Below are 7,397 nucleotides of genomic sequence, written 5' to 3' on the forward strand. Positions count from 1 at the left end.
GTTGATTTACTGCTAGTTAATAAACACAATGCAAATGCAGTACAAATTTTAAACGCAGCAGGAATTGAAAAAACAAAACAAAAAATGGGAATGTAGTTCTACAATCAAATAATCAACATTTAATATATTTCTACAGTGAAGTGGAACAGAGAAAATATATGAAATATATTTAGAAACCACTTAAAACACACAATTATTTTCAAGTCACAATTATCAGACAGGAACAACTAATATATACAAATAAATGACCATCCGTTCTCTTCTGCTTTTCCTTTTTCAGGGGGTCGCCAGTCTGTCGCAGGGCTAACACGTAGGAACAGACAACCATTCTCACTCACATTCACACCTGTGGGAAATTTAGAGTTACTAATTAACCTGACCCACTAACTGTGTTTCTAGTTTCGCTCCCCTGTCTCCTTAGGTCTCATTCCTCCCAGCTGTGTTCCCCTTCTGTCTCTAATTCCTTGATGACTTCCTCAGTGTATTTAAGCCCAGTGTTTCTTTGTGTCAGTGTTGTGTCGTACCCTCAGATTGTACCTGTGTGTCTCTGTTCTCAGTATTCATTGTTCAGGACACAAACACAAGACTCACACGGTAAATGTAACTGAAAGTGGCAGCTTTATTGTTGGAAATTACTGCTATAAATGCAAAACAACTCAAAACTAGAAATAGGAAAACTCAAAGTAAGCCAGGAACCAGGAATTACTTAGAACACGGAGGGAAGAAACAGCATAGTGAGGATACGATGAGACCACCAACAGAGAGAAACACAGGTCTTAAGCAATGTCAGAAATCTTTCTCTACACAAATTTGTGTGTTTGTATTTTTCCATGCACACGTTCAAACACAGTCGCTGTAATTCTTTTTGTCTGTTTAGCCCCACCACACTGTCTTTGCCCTAATTTTGCCCTAAAATTCAAGTTTCTGGGTGTGCACATAGACACAGACCTCCAATGGAGCTCTAACACCTCTGCGGTCTTAAAGAAGGCCCAACAGCGTCTCCACTTTCTGAGAATCCTCAGAAAAATGGACCTGAAGAAGGAGCTGCTGACCGTCTTCTACCGCTGCTCCACTGAAAGTGTGCTGACATATTGCATCGGTGTGTGGTTCTCCAGCTGCACCACAGCACACAGAAAGGCACTCCAGAGGGTCATCAATATGGCCCAAAAAATCACAAATCCAACAACACAAAGCAAAGATGGTTTGGAGTGCATTACACACAACATTGAATATGATAGAGTTTAATTTGAGGCTTCATACTAAGTGATGCTGTTGAGCTGACCTCCTCTCCTTCTCTGTTGCTGCAGTGGGTAAGACGTGGACATGTCCCACATGCAATAAGAAATATCTGACAGAGTACATGCTGCAGAAGCACGTCCACCTGACCCATGAAAAGGTAGAGGCCCAGTCGTGTCGCCTCTGCGGGACAAAGGTGTCCACTCGCGCTTCTATGAACCGACACCTGCGACGCAAACATCCCGAGGTGAGTGGGGTCAGACCTGAGAGGAAACAACCCATATTACAGCACCCTAAAGGCAGACTCGACCTGAAATGCTGTCCTTCTCCTATATGCCTACAGGTGGTGTCTGTGAGAATCGACGAGTTTGATGAACTTCAGGAAAATTTGTCAAAGGATGATTCATCTATCAGCATTGTGCAGGTTAGAATAAAATTCTGGATTTCTGACACCACAGACCAAAAACGATTCATTGTATTTGGTCTAGACCAGGCCTCCATCCATTGTCTTCAGATGGTCCAAAATGCAGCTGCTCGCCTGCTAACTGGTATCAAACGGAGAGAGCGTATAACCCTAGTTTTAGCTTCTTTACACTGGCTTCCTGTCTCTGACAGGATCCAATTTAAACTTTTACTTTTTGTTTTTAAGTCACTTAATGCCCGAGCGCCTTCTTACCTGTCTGAGCTCCTCTCTGTTTATGCTCCAGGAAAAACCATGAGGTCTAGCTCAAAATGAATGCTGTCCATCCCACGGACTTGTCTCCAATCTCGTGGTGATAGAGCCTTCTCTGTGACAGGTCCCAGACTCTGGAATAGTCTCCCCCTAAATATTAGATCTGCACAAACACTTGAGCAATTGAAATCACTACTAAAGACACATTTTATGCCCTGGCTTTTAACACACTATGACCCAAGCATTCTGGTCTTATTTTAAATAGTTTTAGTTATTGTTTTAATTCTTTTATTGTCCTATTATTGTTTTATATTGTTATTATTGTATTACATTGTTGCTTTTTATTGGCATTTTTATATTGTTAAGGACTTTGTGCAGCATCGGCTGTTTGAAATGTGCTACATAAATAGATTTGACCTTGACCTTGACCTTTGACCTTATTGACAAGTGAGGTGGTTTTAGGGAGGTGTAGCTATGGAAACACTGACAAACAACAAGAAACCATATTGGATTAAGTATGTCTGTGGTGTCAGCTGCCTTAAAATCTGCATTTTTCTGTACTCTAAAGATGTTTCACTTCCTTCTGCAGCCCTCTCTGACCATGGAAAAAGACGGGATGTGTCAGAAGCGGCCCAGTCGACCTTCCCGACACCCCAAGAAGAAGCAGAGAAGCTCAGCTGAGCCGGAGCTCTCTGAGTCTGATGAATACGTTGATTTTGCTGAATCAAGGCATTGTCGGTGATGAGACTGAGATGAGCTCTGCTGTACAGAGCATCCAGCAGGTACGTGTGCACATTTCCCCCAGAAGATTCTGTTTTGTTGCTACAATAACGTGTCCAACTTCTTTCCCCCCGAACACCACGATAAGTGGATAAAGGCAGGCGGCCTGATTAAAAAGGAAAACACAGACTGAAGTTTTTCTCCCTGAAGAGCCCTTAAGTCACCCACAGCGGCTGGCTCGACATTGCCGATGAAAGGCTGAATAAATCTGGATTTGCACTTGTTTTGTTGATTATTTGATATGAAATAACTGTGGCAGTTGTCTAATAAAGTTTTTTTGAATGGACTATAATGTTACATAACCTAATAAATTGCTGACTTTGGTAATTGTTGACCTAGTAGTTATGACTTCATTGGGAATTGTAGGATAAAATGTGGATCTGTTGAGTAAAGCAGGTGTAAAATACACACAGTCAAACCACAAAATGATTACATTTATAATATCAAATTGTTTTCCTACTGTTAAGACAGTGTTATGAAATTACACAAATGCAGTGCAACGCTTGAAGCCACAATTGACAGCTAAGGCTTTGTGATTACAGATGTGCTCAAACACATTAGACCTTTAACAATTTTAATAATATAACTATACAAAGTGGCATGATGCTTAAATAGTTTGATTTAAAAATGTGAAATAAGACATAGTTTCTGATTTTATTTATTTATTTTTCAGATGTGTTTACTACATTATTTCTTGAGTCAATATAAGGCTGTTTTTCCAGCTGGAGTAATTTATATTTGGCCTCTGTTCTGGAACTTTCCTAACATGTGCAGTATGGAAAGCCAAGAGGCCGGGAGAGCGGCAGCATCAGTAACAACACGTTCCTTCCTGTTAAAAGGGAGTTTTTCCTTCCCGCTGTCACCGTGTGCTTGATCACTGGGTGGTGTCTAATTGTTGGGGTTTTCTCTGCATTATTGTAAAGTCTTTACAATATAAATCACCTTGAAGTGACCGTTGTTGTCATTTCGTGCTATGTGAATGCAATAAAATTCAGTTCAGTTCAGTCAGCTGGTCTGCCAGGATCGCTGGCTGTGCTTGACTCACGGCCTCAGCCAGTTGCTGTTCCTTACAAACTTAGATTATAACAACAGTGTTGTGCTTTGGCACCAGATGAGCTGCTTTCATCATCAAGTTGCAATTGATTTCATTGTTGCCGTTTCAGGTGGTGGTTCTGACCGACCCCAGTGCTCCATCAGCCTCCTTCCCCAACAGCTCAGTGGGACTGGCCAACATCACAGTCACGCCCATCACCAGCCACGCCCCTGCCCAGTTTACCAGCCTGCAGCCTGTCGCCGTGGGCCACCTGACAGCCAGCGACCGGCCCCTCACACTGGACAACTCCATCCTCACGGTCACCTTTGACACAGTCAGTGGCTCCGCTGTGCTGCACAACCGGTCTGCAGAACTCATCCCAGAGACTGTAGGTTCTGCTGGAAGCAGGACACCCCAGTCCGTCGCCCATTTCATCAACTTCGCCACTCTGGTCAACCCCATGGGCCACCAGCTAGAGGCCCCGACTCTGGCATGGAGGCCTGTACCTGCAGCTGAGGGCAGCCAGGTCACTCCAGTGGTGGAGGGTGCACATGGGGAGAGTCACGAGGCCCAGAGCCAGGGCCCAGATCCAGGCCGGCCCAGCCAGAGCCAGCCAGCCACCCCTCAGCAGCAAAGCAGTTCTGCGCAACAGATACTCAGCTACTGAGCAGACACTAGGGGTGCAGGTCACCTCACACAGATACTGTTACATAGTAGAGTAGATTTTTAACAAACTGTACAAAGTTGTGATCACTGTCACCCAGATGCCTCTCCAGCCCAATGGAAGCAAATGGTATTGTAATATTTTTTTAATAGTAAAGCAGAAAACAAATTGACAGTTAGTGAATCTGTTTTTGAGAAAATAAGGGAAAAAAAAAGTGCATTTAGCCACAATCACTGACGTCTGAAACCAAAGCAACGGTTGAATATTCTAACGCCTTACCAGCCTTGGGGGGGAAAATGCATGTTTTCAAGATAAACCTGCTGCTTGAACAATGAGATGTGGAAATGCACCAACATGAAAAGCAGATGAACTTTGTGACAAATAAAGTGAAAATACGTTGACCACATTATAATAACACATGGTATTTGGTGTATTCCCTAAAACAGCTGAGTGGTGAACATGATTTTTGAAAGCTGTAAACTGTAATTATTGTCACACTGTCTGAAATAAATATTGGCAGCCATTTTTAAAAATGATATTTTTAAAGAAAATTCATCAGGTCGTCGTCCTTTTTGTATGTTGTCAGTTGTGACTGCAGCTGCAGAGAGAGAGCCTGATGGCTGGGCCTTTGCCCATGTGGCCTGGCCAAGTGCAGCCTAAAAAAAGCTATATGGGCTCACCCTCCTGTAGGCCCATTTATTGTGGGCAGTCTAAGGCACACCTGTGCAATAGTCATGCTGTCTAATCAGCACCTTAATATGCCACACTTGTGGGGTGGGATGCAAAGGAGAAGTGCTCACTGACAGAGATTTAGACTGATTTGAGAGTAATGGGTGTTTTGTGCATGTAGAAAATGTTTCATATCTTTGAGTTCAGCTCATGAAAAATGGGAGCAAAAACCAAAGTGTTGCATTTATATTTTTGTTCAGTGTTTCTACAATTACACAACACATTTTGACACTCTGTTGAATGCTTTTATTTTCAAACTTGGCAATCCAGGAAGCCAAATGAAAAAGTTTAGATTTTATTTGAAGAACAGAGTCAGCGTCTAACGAATCAGAAGGTTTTTAGCCCATGAAGCAGTTCAGCAAACATGTAAAGCACCAAAAATGCACTTTAGGTAGAAAAGTGTTTAAAATAACTAATTACTGATGAAAGACTCGCTCTAGTTTCCTTAATTTAATTTAATATAATATAATTCAGCCAGAGAGGAAGCAGAAATCATGAGCCTGAATACTTTATGCAAAACACTCGTGGAGGGGTGTGAACAGAAACCAAACAGCCAACGGTATCAACTACGTGAAAAATGGCGCCATCTCGTGGCCTCTTTCTGTCACTATAATACCTTCAAAACTGTAAAAAAAAATGCTTCACCTGTAAAAGTTTCAAAGTGACGTTTTTTCACCAACAGAACGTTGAGCAGCTTCAATCGATGACGTCACCGAAGAGTTAACCTGTAACGTTCATCTCATCGTCATTATATTTGAATAGTTGGTGGAGAAATATCAGTTACCAGTTGGCAGCGTTCCTCGCAGCATTCAGTGGCGATTAGTCTACATTTACTCCGCGTTTTTAAAGAGCTAAAAGATTTCACAGCATTTTAAGGACTGTGTCATAACTCTGGATAAGTTTGAGTCCGTAAAGTTTGAGAGCTGTACTGCTTTAGTTTCCTCCAGATTGTGTATCATCCCAGAAGAATGGACAGAGGAGACAGACTACCGATTCAAAGTAAGTGTGTGATAGTTTGGAAGACTACTGTTATTCCCCATAGGCAGTATCAAAAAGCTCAATACAGCTGTTATTCATAGGGTTTCACAACAAAGCAAAGGTGTATACAGTTAATACTAATTCATATTAGGTGCCATAAGCATAAAAACGATGTAAATACGATAAGAAAATTGTTATTATTTTTTTCATGTTGCATTAATGGTTGTCCTTTTATTAGTCCATTACTAATCGCCTTTCTGGGATCAATTGTTAGTGACTCCATCCTCCACCAGGGGGCTTTCGCGCGCTCTCCTCTTTGCCGGTACCGGTCCGTGAGTCGTTTGGTACCGGGCCGCGAGAGTTGAGGCTGTGAAATTTATGGTTTTCAGGGTTTTTATCGGTTTTCCTGGGTCTTTTCCCCTGGTGTAGTTGTCTTATTTTAAAATAACTATTTACGCGTTACCATAGCGACCAGAGAGCATTAAGGCGCAGAGAGGATCGGACGTTACTCTCAATGTTGTTGGTGCATTTCAGGAGGACGCTGCTAATAAAGTTAGATATTATTATATATTATATTTACAAAATACCACAGTTTTTGTCTTGGTCGTATCATTTTATTTTGTTGTATTTATCCGCCACACCTTAAAGGTGACATTAAACTGGTTTTAGGATGGGGACCGCTGCTGTACAGTACAGAATGCGTTTAGCTTGTCGAATTTACACACATCTTCAATCGCTAGCAGTGTGACTCTGTGCTGTACTGTATGTTGTAAGTTTTCTCCCCATCAAACACAGCAATGCCGACGAAACGTTTTGCACCGTCAGAGGCTCCTGCGGGTGCCTTTGGTTTCATTCTATAATACTGGACTTATGTTTCTACGAAGGTTTGAACTTCGAGAGTTTAAACAAAAGAGAAAAGTGTGAAAATGTTCGTGCCTGTCTGAGAAAAGTGTATAAAGTGTGTAGTGAGAGGTTTTCCAGCCTTAAAACATCTTTTAATTGTAAAAAAAAAAAAAAAAAAAAAAAAAAGTTGGCTACTTCTGATTTCACCTGTCGCGGGTTATTCTTAGAACATAACTCCCGCGATAAACGAGGGACCGCTGTAAACTACTGCATGAGAGAGACAACTAAATATCACGTTCGTGATTCTTTCCCCCGTGTTTTCAGGGTTGTGACAAGAGTGTGGAATCTCTTTGCAGTTTTTCTCATGGATTATCTGACAGTTTGTTTCTACACATGAAAGTTTCTGAAGTTTTAAGGCCTCAGTCACACAAGCCCAGAGGCTGCTCTGAGCCCTGAAAACA

General features: G+C 41.9%; 1 pseudogene; it reads left to right on the top strand.

Moving 5' to 3' along the window:
• The first annotated feature begins 949 nt into the window (after window positions 1–949).
• On the top strand, window positions 950–4,389 carry LOC106676601 (PR domain zinc finger protein 15-like; annotated as a pseudogene).
• Window positions 4,390–7,397: the final 3,008 nt, after the last annotated feature.

This window comes from Maylandia zebra, linkage group LG7, assembly GCF_041146795.1.
Source record: "Maylandia zebra isolate NMK-2024a linkage group LG7, Mzebra_GT3a, whole genome shotgun sequence".
Lineage (NCBI taxonomy): Eukaryota > Metazoa > Chordata > Actinopteri > Cichliformes > Cichlidae > Maylandia > Maylandia zebra.